This window comes from Rhinoderma darwinii, chromosome 2 (assembly GCF_050947455.1).
Source record: "Rhinoderma darwinii isolate aRhiDar2 chromosome 2, aRhiDar2.hap1, whole genome shotgun sequence".
Lineage (NCBI taxonomy): Eukaryota > Metazoa > Chordata > Amphibia > Anura > Rhinodermatidae > Rhinoderma > Rhinoderma darwinii.
Genome location: NC_134688.1, coordinates 107,642,932 through 107,659,227, shown reverse-complemented (window position 1 = coordinate 107,659,227; position 16,296 = coordinate 107,642,932). Strand labels below are relative to the sequence as shown.

The 16,296-nt window shown below is 44.8% G+C and overlaps 2 protein-coding genes across 5 annotated transcripts in view; both read right to left on the bottom strand.

Annotated features, from left to right (window-relative positions):
* The window catches only part of LOC142742377 (retinol dehydrogenase 7-like), a 74,156-nt gene extending 59,551 nt beyond the window's left edge, over positions 1-14,605 (bottom strand). The window contains exon 1 of the mRNA XM_075852023.1: positions 14,321-14,605. The gene's annotated coding sequence lies outside the window, so the exon portion shown is untranslated. The remainder of the gene's footprint in view (positions 1-14,320) is intronic.
* The window catches only part of NACA (nascent polypeptide associated complex subunit alpha), a 495,234-nt gene that overhangs the window by 363,048 nt on the left and 115,890 nt on the right, over positions 1-16,296 (bottom strand). The gene's annotated exons all lie outside the window — the stretch shown is intronic.

Sequence of the window (16,296 nt, the reverse complement as noted above, 5' to 3'; positions counted from 1 at the left end):
TATGGACCGTGTTTTTTGTGCGCGCAAAACGCACACGCTCATGTGAATCCGGCCTAAGACAGATAAAAATAGCACACAAAATAGTTACTCATCAACATTTCCCGTACATCTACTTTAGATTGGCATTGATTTTTGTACATCCTTTTATTTTTCTAGGACGTTACAAGACTAAGTTTAGCAGCAATTTCTCACATTTTCAAGAAAAAAGCCTATTTTTTTAGGAACCAGTTCAGTTCTAAAGTAGTTTTAAGGGGCCTATATATTAGAAACCCACATAAATCACCCCATTTTAAAAACTGCACCCCATCAAAGTATTCAATGCTGTATTTAGAAAGTTTCTTAATCGTTTAGGCGTTTCACAGGAATGAAAGCAAATTAGAGGTGAAATTTACAAGTTTCATTTTTTTTTTTTTACAGAAATTACATTTTAATCCATTTTTTTCCTGTAACCCAGCAAAACAACTCATTATTTATTTCCCAGAATCTGCAGTTTTTAGAAATATCCCACATGTGGCCCTAGTGTGCTACTGGACTCAAATCCAGACCTCAGAAGTAAAGGTGGACCTTGTGGATTTTGGGGCCTTCTTTTTATTAGAATATATTTTAGGCACCTTGTCAGGTTAGAAGGGGTCACGTGGTGGCAAAACAAAGGAAATACCCCCAAAAAATACCCCATTTTGGAAACTACACCACACAAGGAATTAATCTAGAAATGTAGTGAGCATTTTAACCCCACAGGTGTTTCATAGATTTTAATAGAACTGGGAAGTGAAATGGAATTTTTTTTCCAATAAGATGTAGATTTGGCTCAAAATTTTTCATTTTCTCAATAAATAAAGGAGAATAAGCACCCCAACATTTGTAAAGAAACTTCTCCAGAGTAGGGAAATACCCTATATGTGGTCATAAACTGCTGTTTGGGCACACGGCAGGGCTCAGAATGGAAGGAGCACCATTTGGGTTTTGGAGCGCAGATTATGCTGGATTGGATTCTCGGCACCATGTCACATCTGCAAAACCCCTAAGGTACCAGTACAGTGGAAACCCCCCAAAAGTGACTTTATTTGGGAAAGTATACCCCTTGAGGAATTCATCTAGAGGTGTAGTGAGCATTTTGACCCCACAGGTGTTTCATAGATTTAGCTCAACATTTTTCATTTTGTCAACAAAGAAAGGGAGAAAAAGTCCGCCAATATTTGTAAAGAATTTTTTTCAGTGTGGGGAAATCCCCAATATGTGGTCATAAACTGTTGTTTTGATACACGGCAGGGCTCAGAATGGAAGGAAATCCATTTGATTTTGGAGCGCAGATTTTTCTGGATTAATTCCTAGGCGCCATGTTGCGGCTGCTATGGGGCCCGCGACATGAGGGGGCCCGTGCCACCTGCCAACAAGGCCCGCCCCATGCCCGGTGGTGCCACTAGCAGCTGTTATGGCTGCTACAGCGGTAGCGATGCCACTAAGGGGCCCGTGCCGCTCGGCCCCTAACATTTTTGAGAGGGTGGTGGTGCCACTGAAACCAGCTGCCGCCACCCCCTCTTGTACGAATAGTACCTGTGTCTACAGCACGCAGATACAATTACATGCATTAGCGATGAATGGCCGGGCACGTTCCGTGCCCAACCATTCAGCGTCTTACAATGATGCTGATTGGCCAGGCAAAATGACTCGCCCTGCCAATCAGCGCCTTTCAACTAATCTAGCGGCGCGATGTCACTTTTGTTGTTGAAAGGCGCTGATTGGCAGGGCAAGTCATTCTGCACTGCCAATCAACACCTTTCAACAACGCCGCTTGCGTCGTTCAGCCTCAGCAGACTGGCTCAGAAGAGAGCAAGCCTGCATTGCCACCGGACAGCGCAGAAACGGGATCATGTGAGTTTGTAAAGTTCTTGTTTTTTTCTAATGAAACTGAGTGGCATTATCTAAAGGGGGGGTCCATATGTGGGGATGTGGAGCACTATCTACAGGGGGAGCTATATGTAGTTCACTATCTACAGGGATGGGCTATATGTGGGACACTATATACAGGGGGAGCTATATGTGAGGCACTATCTACAGGGGTGGGCTATATGTGGAGCACTATCTATAGGGGGAGCTATATGTAGGGCACTATCTACAGGGGTGGGCTATATGTGGGACACTATATTCAGGTGTGGGTTACCTGTGGAGCACTATCTACAGGGGGGCTATATGTAGGGCACTGTCTACAGGGGTGGGCTATATGTGGGACACTATATACAGGGGGAACTATATGTGAGGCACTTTCTACAGAGGTAGGCTATATGTGAAGCACTTTCTATAGAGGGAGCTATATGTAGGGCAGCAAGGTGGCTCAGTGGTTAGCACCATTGCCTTGCAGCTCTGGAGTCCATATGTGGGCACTATCTACAGGGGGCTGTATGTGGGGCACTATCTACATGGGCTCCTATGTAGGGCACTATCTAAAGAGGCTCTATGGGGGTCACTATCTACAGAGGCGCTATAGGGGTCACTATCTATAGGGGGCTATGGGGGCACTATCTACAGCGGACACTGTGTGTGTGTGTGTGTGTGTGTGTGTGTGTGTGTGTGTGTGTGTGTGTGACACAGTGCATGGTACTATTATAATCAGGGACTCAGGGTATGGCGTTATTATAATTAGAGGTGCAGTGTATTGCGCTACTATATTTAGGGGCATTGAGAATTTGATCTTCGTTTATGGGTGCGGAAATGTTTTAAAAGTGAGAAGCTGAAGACATCTGAGCGGAAAACTGCAGGAAAGAGTTGTGGCAGGGAGAAGTCATCATAGAGGTCTGGACCGGATGGAGAAGAAAAGTGAGTCACTTAATGGAAAGGTTTATTCTGCCTCTAATCAGTAATGTAGTCACTGTATGATCTGCAGCGATATGATGGGTGGTATGATTATGACATTATTTTTGTTTTTGTTAAACAGAATCTCCCAGCATATCCTTACCATTGTTCGGGCCATTCTGGGAGCTGTAGTTTTACAAATCTATACGGCAGGGGTTGCACTAAGTTGAGCTGTATTTGTTCTGGTGTTGTATATATGTACTGAGCTTTGTTCTGGTGCTGTATATATGTATGAGCTTGTTCTGGGGCTGTATATATATGTACTGAGCTTGGTTCTGATGCTGTATATATGTACTGAACTTGATCCTGTTGCTGGATATATGTACTGAGCTTTGTTCTGGTGCTGTATATATGTACTGAGCTTGGTTATGGGGCTGTATTTATGTACTGAGCTTTGTTCTGGTGCTGTATATATATATATGTGCTGAGCTTTGTTCTGGTACTGTATATATGTATGAGCTTAGTTCTTGTGCTGTATATATTGTCACAATCTGTGGGAATGTGGACAATATGTATGTGGGTATGAAATTTGGTAGAATTTAGCGAATCCCAAAAAACGCTGTATGGCCCGCAGGCCCTGAGGACGTGGCCACTCCAGGATGGACTTTACTTTTTCAGGATCCATCTCGAGACCCTGTTCCGAGATGCTGTAGCCCAGGAATGGCAAAGAATCTTTTTCAAAAGTACATTTATCCAACTTGGCATATTGGCGATTCTCCCTTGATCGAAGCAGAACTTGACGGACATGTCTCTGATGAGTCGTCAGATCTGGGAAGAAAATCAAAAGGTCATCAAGATAGACTACAACGCAGACATAGAGGAGGTGTCGGAAGATATCATTGACAAATTCTTGGAAGACCGCGGGAGCGTTATACAGGCCAAAGGGCATCACCAGGTATTCATAGTGCCCCTCTCAAGTGTTAAATGACGTCTTCCACTCGTCACCTTGACGGATTCGGAATAGGTTGTAGGCCCCATGCAAGTCTAGTTTAGAGAAGATCTTGGCTCCTCGTAAGTGATCAAATAATTCCGAGATCAGTGGCAAAGGGTATTGTTTTTGACCGTGACCTGGTTGAGACCACGGTAGTCAATGCAGGGCCGTCTTTTTTCTTTACAAAGAAGAACCCGGCACCGCCCAGGGAGGAGGATTTTTGCATGAAACCCCTCTCCAGATTCTCCTTGATATAGGCTGACATGGACTGAGTCTCTGGCAAGGAGAGGGGGTATACGCGAGGGAGGTGAGGCATCAGGAACCAGTTCAATCGGGCAGTCGTACGCCTGGTGTGGGGGTAGTGCCTCCTTCTTGCCAAAGACGTCTGCAAACTTCGCAAAATTAGTAGGTAGTCCTGTCAACGACTGAGACATAGGTGGCAGAACAGGGCAAACCTGTAGCAGGCAGCGGTGGAGACATTTGGAGCCCCATTGGAGAACTTCTGCGGAATACTAGTCCAGGACCGGAGCATGAAGCCGGAGCCAGGGCAGACCCAGCAACACTGGATTGATGGCTTTGGGCAAAATAAGCAAGGTAATCTGCTCTATATGAAGTGCTCCCACTTGGAGCTTCAGTGGCTTAGTCTCGAACACTATGGCGTCGGGCAGAGGAAGTCCATTCCCCGAGGCAACAGCCAGGGGTGTGTCCAAGGGAACCGTCGGAAACTGGAGCTGATCCACTAAGTCCTGTTGGATGAAGTTTGCCGCGGACCTGGAGTCCAGGTAGGCAGAGACACTATGTTCATGGGAATGGGCAATTTGGGAGAGAGTTTATTATTTAGTCCTTTTCACTCTAGGGTTGTCTCTCCAACCATTTCTAGGCTCTGGAGCTCTTTAGGCTTTTGGGGAAACAGGCGCACAAAATAGCCTCTGAAGCCGCAATACAGACAGAGTCCCGAAGTGCGTCTGCGCTGTTTCTCCTGGACAGACAACTTGAGATGGTCTATTTGCGTAAGGTTCCTCTGATTGGACAGCTGATGAGGGCAGTAGGGGTTGCTGGAATGTGGGAGCCAGCCTGGGCAATCCCCTGACCCGGTGAATCTCTTGAGACCATTGCTGGATCCTCATGTCAATCCGGGAGGCTAGAAGGATGAGGTCATCTAGGGCAGAGGGTAGGTCTCGAACGGCAAGCTCGTCTTTGATATTGGTGGAAAGACCTTGCCAGAATATAGCTACTAAGGCTTCGTTGTTCCAGATCAGCTCTGCCGCCAGGGTACGGAACTGAATGGCGTACTCGCCCACGGAGGTGTCTCTTTGGCGAAGGGTCAGCAGGGATGCAGCCGCTGGAGAGACTTGCCCAGGTTCCTCAAATACAGTGTGAAAAGTCCGTAGGAAACACCGTAGGTCATGGGTCTCTGGTCCCTGACGTTCCCAGATAGGGTTTGCCCATGCCAGGGCCTTGTCAGTAGGGAGAGAAACTATGAATGAAATCCTTGCGCCATCACAAGGAAATGCACTGGCAAGTAGACTGAAGTGGATCTGACACTCATTTAGAAATCCCTTGCAGGTCCTCGCTACTCAGTTGTAACAGGAAGGCAGTGGCAGAGAAAATAGCGTATCTGTACTACCAGGGGGTATAGTAGGAGGAGCAGCAGGAGCAATAGGAGCAAGTGCCGAGAAGGTTGCAGCTTGCGTATCCATTCGATGCGCAATAATTTTTACCGCCTAGAGGAGTTGGTCATGTCGTGACCGGAGGTCAAGCATCTACGCTAGTATGACTTGTGAAGTCGTCGTGGTCTTGGGTTGACCAGTGAGGTTCATGGCCTTTGCGTACTGTCACGATCTGTGGGTATGTGGTCCAACTAGGCCGCACCGCTGTAGCAGGGAAACAGCTGGCCAAACAACAGAGTACCCAATCAATACAAAGTCCAGCACAAGGGTACCTGAATAGTCCAGACAGTCACAGTGGCTAGGCACAGATGGAACTTTGATGGCAGAGGATGCTACACGTGGGGGAGGATATCAGGCGTGGCAGAAGACACCAGACATAGTGTATGACAGCAGGCATGACCGATGGCAGAACACGACTCCAACACTCTATAGGGCTCAGGAACCAACACAGCACAGGATACAGGAACAGGTAGTAGGGCACGGGAACACTTGGGAACAGGATAACACTGAGGGACAATTTGCTAAGTCTAACATGGGAAATACAAACAACGCTCAGGTAGGAAGTGAAAGGGCAGGGCCTCTTTTATAGTCCAGAGTGATTAGGGCTAATTTGTAATATAATTTATTTGCGCACGTTGGCCCTTTAAGGCCGGGCACGAGCAGGCACACCCTACGAGACACAGCTGAGCGGAGAGGAAGTGAGTGCTGGTGTCTCCTAGGAAGGAGATGCCGGCCAGCACTCACAGATCCATAGCCGCAGGCGCCGAGGGGTGAGTAGGAACGGTGGTCCGGGGCCGTGGACGCTACATAAATGTACTGAGCTTTGTTCTGGTACTGTATATTGTAACCTCTATGGCCACGGCCCGTCGTTCTGACTTACCCCTCGACGGCCGTGGCCATGGACTCCTGACTTGTGTGCAGCGTCGTCCTCCCGTGAGGCACCGGCACTCACTTCCGAATTACGAGACTCCGGCGTGTCATGCTCTTAAAGGGCCAGTGCACGCATATTGCAGGAAGTCTGCAATCTAGCCCAGGATGCTCTGGGCTATAAAAGGGGCTCTGCCATCTTGCTCTTTGCCAGAGCGTTGTTTGTTACCCAAAGTTTGTCGTGCTAAATGGTCTCCTAGTGTCTTCCAGTTTCCCAGTGTACCCTGTTCCTGTATACTGTATCCTGTTTCCGTGCTACCGTGTTTTAGTGCCGTGCTGAGTTGTTGCCAGATTGGACTACATTCCACGCCTGTTTCAGTACACCACCGCTGACGTCTACCCGCTGCCTAGTCCCAGTTGTGTCTGCCTTTCTACCGTCTACGTTGCCTCAGGTATCCTCTCTGAACTATTGACTCTGTACTTTACCTGTTTGGCCAGCTGCCGGTCCGCTACGCGGTACGGCCCAGTGGGTCCACACCCCGCATCGTGACATATATATGTACTGAGCTTGGTTCTGGTGCTGTATATATGTACTGAGCTTTGTTCTGGTGTTGTATATATGTACTGAGCGTTGTTCTGGTGTTGTATATATGTAATGAGCTTGGTGCTGGTGCTGTAGATATGTACTGACCTTGGAGCCGTATATGTCAGAGCTTGGTTCTGATGCTGTAATTATATAGGATATATTTATAATAACGAAATTACAGTGCAGATGGGATTGTTTTCAATTCATTGTATATTTAATGGGAATCTGTCCGGTAGTTTTAACCCCTTGAACAGCCACCCTGCAGTAATACATGACCTGACAATATTTTCAAATGTATGTTTTTTCAGATGCAACAAAATCTATAAAATGACCTTTTAAAATTGCGCACACTATATGCTAATTACTCATTAAAGGGTCATGTGGTGGTGCCGCTGTCCTGAAGAGTCAGATAGTCCTGCCTCCAAACCCACCTTTCCATGTTTGATTCACATCCCCCTGGCTGATATACATCACTACCAGTCTCAACCAACTTTCTCGGAAGCACCATTGCCTTGTTCTATTTGGGCACGCACCGTGCAGCGACGTTTACTCTGCCCGGTTTCATCGCTGCACTGCGCATGCCAGGGGTTACCAGGTAACGGCGCATCTGCAAGAGTTTGAGGGGGCTGGTAGTGATGTAGAACAGGGATGTCAATCAAAATCTGGGGGGCGCCATTTCAATTTTCCCCACAGGCAGCGGAAAAGATAGAATCGGCACTGAAGCTGCAGGCCACTTTAGGCCTGCAGCCTATAAGGTGCTGGGAAGACTCCCTGCGCAGGACGGCATGATGACGTCACTGCATCACGCTGTCTGCGCATTTGTGTCCCGATCGGAGCCTGTGCAGCGCTCCGTCCGTCGCGAGAACGGGGCAAGGTAAGTACAATATATTTTTTTGGGGGGGCTGTGTGGCACTATATACAAGGGGGAGCAGGGTGGCACTCTATACAAGGGGGGCTGTGTGCCACTTTATACAAGGGGGGCTGTGTGGCATTATATACAAAGGGGAGTAGGGTGGCACTATATACAAGGGAGGGCAGGGTGGCACTATATACAAGGGGGAGCAGTGTGGCACTATACACAAGGGGGGAGCTGTGTGGCACTAATTAGGGGGGCTGTGTGGCACTATCTACTAGGGAGCTGTATGGCACAATTTACAAGGGGAGGGCTGTGTGGCGCAATCTACAGGGGTCTGTGTGTAGCACTATCTACAGGGGGCAGTGTGATACTATATACAAGGGGAAGGCTGTGTGGCACTATATACTAGCAAGGCTGTGTGTGGCACTATATACTAGCAGGGCTCTGTGGCACTATATACAAGGGGGGCTGTGTGGAACTATGCAGGGGGGCTGTGTGGCACTATACACATGGGGGAGCTGTGTGGCACTATATACAAAGGACTGTGCGGCACTACTTGTTAGGAGAATTTTCCATTCTTATCAATAAAAATTCAAGGATTCATCTGAATAAGTGCTTCTTTTATTCTTGCGGCAAGGAGACAAATGGCAGATCAGCAGTTGTCTGCGCTTCATCACATAAGCCCTGGTTTATATAGGCTTTAACCACAACCAGGTGACATTTTGCACATGACAGTGAGTATCTTACACAAAATACTAGTCTAATGCAGTTTTGCTTCATATAGCATATTTTGACACTTACAACTGAAACTGGGATAAAGTTGAACTTCCTTAAATTCTATCTGTCTTTATTGAGAAATCCAACTGCCCCAAACTTGAAAGCAAAGCATATTTTACACTTTATCAGCTAAAACATTTCCTGAGAAGCTCTGCATAGCTCAGTGTATATTTAATTTCATTGTATCAAATAAGCATAAATTTAAAATAAAACTTTCCTAACACTTCTAAGGGGGGGGGGGGGGTGCTGTGTGGCACTGCTAAGAGCGGGATGTGTGGCACTATCTACTAAGGGGAGCTGTATGGCGCTATCTACAAGGGGGGCTTTATGGCAATATCTACAGGGTGGCTGTATGGCACAATTTACAAGGGGGCGGTGGGGGCGCTATCTACAAGTGGGGTGTGACACTGTCTACAGGAGGGGCTGTATAGCACCATCTACAGTGGGCTGTATGGCACTATCTACTAAGGGGTGCTGTGTGTCACTATAAGAGGGGGAGCTGTATGGCGCTATCTACAAGGGGGGGCTTTATGGCGATTTCTACAGAGGGGCTGTATGGCACAACCCACTGTCTACAGGTGGCTGTACACGCCAGGGATAGGCGTTCTTTGTTTGCCTCCGACCAGGAAGGTTACATCACTTGCCACTGCAAGGGTGTTTTAACTAATGGATTCCCTTTTGCCACTGCAAACTTGCTCAAACCATTGAGTCTTTCCCTCGTGCAACGACAGCTGAGCAGGAAACTGAAATTTACTGCTCCATTGATTCAACATGCTCTGAATTATAGAGCACTCCTCTCCATATGAATCGACAGCCACATTTCACATTTCAAGCAGCAAGCTCCAATTCTGGACATCAATGCTTCACTGACCTATCTCCCCTGAGGAATTGCCTGGTCAGCAAGAAACGCGTAGGGAGACCCACCTGTCGCTCTTTCACCATCCAGGAGAGGACGTAACACTACTTCTGGACACTTTGATGTGGAGGACTATTTACCGACAGAAACGGGGTAGGAGGACATCTGTCCCAACATTCCTTTCCTCCATATGTGACCAGAAGAACCATTCTAAATTGGGAAACCTTATAAAGGCGGACTGATCATTATCTGCTGCAAAAATATTTTTGACATCAATTTGAAACGATGGGAAACAATTAAGTATATGTATGCAGTATTGGCAAATGGGTTCCTCATATTGTTTATATATCTGTTCATACCTATTTTATTCATACTAGTAAAAGTTATATTTTAGTACTCCGGATCTATATTTCTTTCATTATACAGGTGGCTGTATGGCACAATCTACAGGGGGCACTATCTATTAGGTGGCACCTAAAGTGGGGCAGTCAAAAATTTGTTATGGGTCCCAGTCTTTCCTAGTTACGCCCCTGCTTCCTGAGGTACCAGTACAGTAGAAAGTGCCCAGATGTGACCCAATTTTCGAGACTATACCCCAAAAGGGATTAAATTAGGGGTCTAGTGAGTATTTTGACCGCACATGGGTTTTATAGATTTGATTAGAACTGAGCCGTGAAAATGTAAATCTATATTTGTTCCAATAATATGTAGTTTTAGCTAAAAAAAAATTGATTTTTACAAGGCACCCCATAATTTGTTACGCAATTTCTCCCAAGTAAAACAATACCCCAAATGCGGTCGTAAACTGCTATTTGAACACACAGCAAGGCTTTAAAGGGAAGGAGCGTAGTTTGGTTTTTGGAGTTGAGATTTTCCAAGATTAATTTTCGGACACCATGTTGCATTGGGCTGAAGTACCAGTACATTTTAAACCCCCGAAAAATTACCCCATTTTGAGAACTACATCGCTCAAGGAATTCTTCTAGAGGTATAATGAGCATTTTGACTGGTAGAGTTTTTGTTTGGGGTTTTACTGGCATTTCAGCTTATAATGTGGGGATATATGTAAGCTGGGTGTAGTACATCAGAGCATTATAGGGTGATGTAATAATGGGGTAAATAAATAATAAAATTAATAATCCATGGATTGGTGTGGTACGCTTTGAAGCAATCCTTTATGCACAGTTCAGGTTGTTTGGGGCAGATGTCCCACTGATAAATAGTGTCCTTGCTTATACCCTTTTTGAAACACACTCTGCACTTTTTTTGGTTCCTTCCTTTGTTTGCAGTTTGGGGAACTTCACTGAGAAGTGTTGCCCTGATAGAATAAGGCAGTCTCGGTTCCAGCGGAGTTGATGACGTTTTTGGAAAGATGTGCTTAGACCTAGTGAATTGGTGTAAATCTAGAAAGAGGTTAAAGCCATTGTCTGTTGTGCTGGGTCAGAAAGAAAGACCTTTGCGTAGCAATGATAGTTCTGGCAGTTGATGGTATATTGGGAGAAATTAAAGATGGGTATATTTTTTTCTTTTGTTTGTGGGTCTATTCTTTTTACCTCCTCTATGGCTTCTGTATTGTCTTTTCTTTTTCTGCTTTGGACAGGGAAAAAAATTTTGTGATCATTTTGAACCAAGGTGGCGGTTTCCTTACCCCTAAAAAAGGAAACACTGGGGTTAAAAAAAGGGACTGAAGCTGTGGGGCCAGCGGAGGTATTGTCAATGAGAATGGGCAGCATGGTGGCTCAGTGGCTAGCACTGTTGCCTTGCAGTGCTGGGGTCCTGGGTTCAAAGCCAACCAAGGACAACATCTGCATGGAGTTTGTATGTTCTGCGTGGGTTTCCCGGGTACTCCGGTTTCCTCACACACCCCAAAAACATACCAATTGGGAATTTCGATTGTGAGCCCCAATGGGGACAGTAAAAAGAGGACCTCTATACAGCACTGCGTAATATGTTGGCGCTATATAAGTAGCTGAAATAAATAAATAGAATGGGGTGTGAGATGTCAATGTTAGTGTGGGACTGTACCAGAGATTCCTCATGTGTAAAAGATCGTCTGTTTCTAAGGACAAGGGAGTAGGTCCCACAGAAAGCAGGTTGGATTCCCTCTGGATAAGGCGGTTGCCTTGGCAGGGGATGCTGTGGTCAGTGGCGTAACTACCGCTGTAGCAGCAGTAGCGGGCACAGGCCCCCACGCTGCTACAGCGGGACGCCACTGAACACGACTACGGCAGAGCAGGGAGGTATCTCCCCACTCTGCCATTAAACAAAAGACATGTATCCCCTATCCACAGGACAGGGGATACATGTGTGACCGCTGGCATTGATAGGGAGAACGGGGGACTAAAAGTCCCTTGAAGTTCTCCATCACAAACCTCGGACTTCCTCGGTCAGTGTCAGCAGCTCCGGAGAAATGCGTGACCAGCGCTCCTTTCATTGTTATTGAGCTGTGCAGACGCCGGAAGTCAGAGGTTAGTCATGGAGAACTTCAGGGGGACTTTCGGTCCCCCGTTCTCCCTATCAATGCCAGCGATCACACATGTATCCCCTATCCTGTGGCTAGGGGATACATGTCTTTTATTAGGACACACTGTAGGTCGCATTTATTTGGGAGGGGGGGGGGGCTGTATGGCGTTCCCTACAGGGGGATATCTTTGTATGGTGCTATCTACAAAGGGGGCTGTATGGCGTTATCTACGGGGGGGCTGTATGGCGCTATCTACAGGGGGGGCTGTATGGCGTTATCTACAGGGGGGCTGTATGGCGTTATCAAAAGGGGGGGTTTGTAAAAAAGGCACTATCTACAAGGGGGGGGGTTGTGTGACACCCGGGGGCCCAGTCTTTCCTAGTTACGCCCCTGGCTGTGGTTGACTTATGAGATTTATGGCCCGGATATTGGGAGGTTTTGGTTTGTTATATTTGCTGTTTAAAAACTGTTTTATCGCCCTTATTGTGTTAAGGTTTGGAAAAGTTGGAGTTGTTCCCCTCTGAGTCTGAGTGGTTAGAATTCAATGGTATCTCAGATCTTGGGTAATTGTTATTGGAGGAATTTGTGGCTTCTGGTTTTGGCCAGGTCCTGATCTGGTTATTTAAGTAACCTAGGCGGTCACGGCCCAGTTTATTGCCTTTTGTTGCAACCAAATCTTGTTCAGGATTCTGTTTGTGATGTTTTGGTTTACATAAAAAAAAAAGCTGAGCCTGCACCATCAGCTGTGGGTTATGGTTGTATGTTACTGGTGATGCCCAACTGTAATGGTAGGCAATGGAACTAGCTTAGATTCTTGCCATTAACCACTGGTATGTTGCGATCAAAAGCGATCACGGTATCTTAGTGGTTTGTAGCCGATCAGCATCACCACAATGTGATTGAGGGCATGCCGATGGTTGCCTAACAATGGCCGCCTGATCCGCCACGTACGGAACCCCATTAAGCCCCACCCAGAGGCAGAGCCTAATAAGCTTGCTGTCAATGTATGACTGACAGTTCTAATGCATTACACTACGTGGGTTGTGCAATGTATTAGAATAATGATCAGAGGTGCAAGCCTTCAAGTCCTCTTGTGAAACAAAAAAAATTTGTTATTTTATTATAGGGAAAAAAAATGAAAAACGTCAAAAAAGTACACAGATTTGGTATCACTACATATGTAATGATCCAAACTATAAAACTATAATGTTAACACCACAAAAATTTTTTTTAAGAAAAAGCAATGCTTGGATCACTATTTTTTGGTCACCACCCCTTACAAAACATAGAATAAAAAGTGATCAAAACGTCGCATGTGCCTCAAAATAGTACCAATAAAAACCACAAACAAACCCTTACACAGCTTAAAAAATAAAAAAAAAGTTATGGCTGTCAGAATATGGTGACAAAATTTTTTTTATTTAAAAAACCCATATGGTGCTTCTTCCTATCTAAGCCCCCCCCCCCCCCGTGTTTCCAAACAGCAGTTTATTACCACATATGGGGTATTGCCGTGCTCAGAAGAGTTTGCTTTACAAATTTGGGGTGTTGTTTTTCCTTTATCTATTAGGAAAATGTAAAAATCTGAGCTAAAACTTAATTTTATTAGAAAAAACATTGATTTTAATTTTCACGGCCTAATCCCACTGTGGGGTCAAAATGCTCACTATACCCCTTGATACATACACATATAGTGTTAATAGGTTAAAGGGGTTGTCTGGGTTTAAACTTTTTTCCCACACAGACGGCGCACGCAACTGCGAATGGAACGGCTCCCGTTCGCATTCTCTATGGGGTTGAATGTGCCGTATTCTATCTCTGTATGTGTCGTTAACCGACAGATACAGAGATGAAATAAAAATGGCAGCCCTTATAGAGAAGTAAAAGTCAGAAAACATAAAAAAGTAAAACATGAGAACACAATTTAATAAAATGTTTGAAAATATTACATTAAAAGCAATATTATAAAAAAAAAATAATAATAATTCATGACACCTTCCCTTTAAAACATTGATATATATGGATTTTAACACTTATGGTGAGGATTTCATTGTCCTTATATAACAATTTTTTTTTTCAGTTTTGTCGTAGTCGTACAAAAAATAAATTGTCGCATGTTTCATCGGACTCCGTATGTACAGAAGTATTCTTCCCTAGAAGCATGAGCCCTTTCCTAGTAGGTTTGTGATCTTGCATATAGAAATGTGGCCAGGAGCAGTGAATCACAATTACACCTAAGTTACCAGCAACTGATTTATCCTGGTTATAACTATACTTCAATGACGTTTTATGATATATTTACTTCTGGGTTAGTTTTATTTGTTTACACAAGTCTATGTGAGCTCTATAACTCATAGTTCCCAGCAGGAGGAATATGGAAAACTTTTCCTATAGGAAACTTCTCTTTCAACTTTAAATTAATAAACAGGATTTCAAGTATAAGAAATGATTGCAACTCCTTACCTTACAAGATTCCTTCTTCACCAGAAGCCTTCAGAATCCCTGTCGCTGAATGCCTAGAGGTAACCTTCATATGAGCAAATCCTCCCCCTTTTCGTTTCAAGGTTTCCTACAGGGCCCCATTGTAACTCATTCCTCCCCTGATATAACAGGGCCTTCTGGCATTTCTCGAGGCATTGTTATCGAATGGTGTTGCATAATGATAAATAAATGCAACTTCATTATTTAGTCTTTGCTAAAAGTCTCCAAGATTAAACATGCTCAGCTATTTAGCCTTTGATTTCTACCTTAAAATACTATGCAATATTAGTGCAATATACATTTGACGTTTGTTGAAGTAGTAACAAAAATATACTGCCATTATTATTTCTGTTACTTATATAGCACCAACATATTCCAATGTGCTGTACAGATTGTCCTCTTTTACTGTCCCCATTAGTGCTCACAATCTAAATTCCCTTCCAGTATGTTTTAGGGGTGTGGGAGGAAACCGGAGTACCCAGAGTAAACCCACGCAAACACAATGAGAACATACAAACTCCATGCAGATGTGTGGTCCATGGTTGGATTTGATTCCTGAGAATACTACTTTGGAGGTCCTTCCCTTCAGCTTGTAGCCTAGTTCTTTAAAATGATTCTTAAAGGCATGGTGTTGCCCGAAAAACATGTTTTTTTTTTAAAATTTAAACATTTAGTGTGTGGGTGATTAAACATTGTTAAAATTTTTTTTATTTTTTTCGCGAGTCAGGAAATATTATAAATTTTTTCTAATTTATAATACTACCCATTTTTGGTCACTAGATGGAGCTAGTTCCCAAAATTGCAGCATTGCAACATTGGGTTAAAAGCTCTCGCTCTAGTGAGCTCTCAGCATCCCCCCCTCCTTTATCCTGGCTAGTGCCGGGATAAACGAGGGGTTTGAAAGGTTTAACCTCCTACACTGTGTGTCGCCATTTTTTGAGGTAACCCACAGTGTAGTAGGTTTACATACAGTAGTAAACACACACAAACACTAACATACATTGAAATCTCTTACCTGCTCCTGCCGCCGCGGCTCCCTCCGGCCCGTCCGCTCCCTTTGCTGCCGCTGTTCCATGTGACAACACCGAAAAAGGCCATACTTACAAATGGACACAGCCAGGTCTGAAACGCTGATGAAGGCGAGTGAGCAGGTGCTTTAAATAATAATAGCCACTCCCACTAGTCTTGAGGGGAGTGGTATGTGGTGCATGGGATGTGTAGTAAGAAATAATAAATGAATAGTGTATGTGCAAGTGTAATAATGTGAGTGAAATATAGGGGGCAGTAATGAGTAAAGTGCCTAAAAAATAAATAAAATAAATAATGGGATGCAAGTGTGTGAAACATGGAGGAATAGTGTGTAAGTCATGAGGCGCAACGTAACTAGCCAGGTAGAAGCCTATTTGTGACGCCTTGATAATTCATAGAGCGGGCTACCCTGCTTGCTAGGCCAAACAACAACACACCATGCTCTCCCAGCATCAAAGACCTGGCTGTGTCCAAAAGAAGCGAATATAAGTAATAATGAAAAATACCTGGGGTATTAGTGATCATTTTGGCCAAAAGGACGCAAGCTCGCAATCCACGACAAGGATCCCCAGACTTGCGAGTCCCTAACTGGAGCGAAAAGCTCCTGATGTACAGACAAAACAGATAAAAACAAGGACATTTATGCAACAACACCGAAAAAGGCCATACTTACAAATGGACACAGCCAGGTCTGAAACGCTGATGAAGGCGAGTGAGCAGGTGCTTTAAATAATAATAGCCACTCCCACTAGTCTTGAGGGGAGTGGTATGTGGTGCATGGGATGTGTAGTAAGAAATAATAAATGAATAGTGTATGTGCAAGTGTAATAATGTGAGTGAAATATAGGGGGCAGTAATGAGTAAAGTGCCTAAAAAATAAATAAAATAAATAATGGGATGCAAGTGTGTGAAACATGGAGGAATAGTGT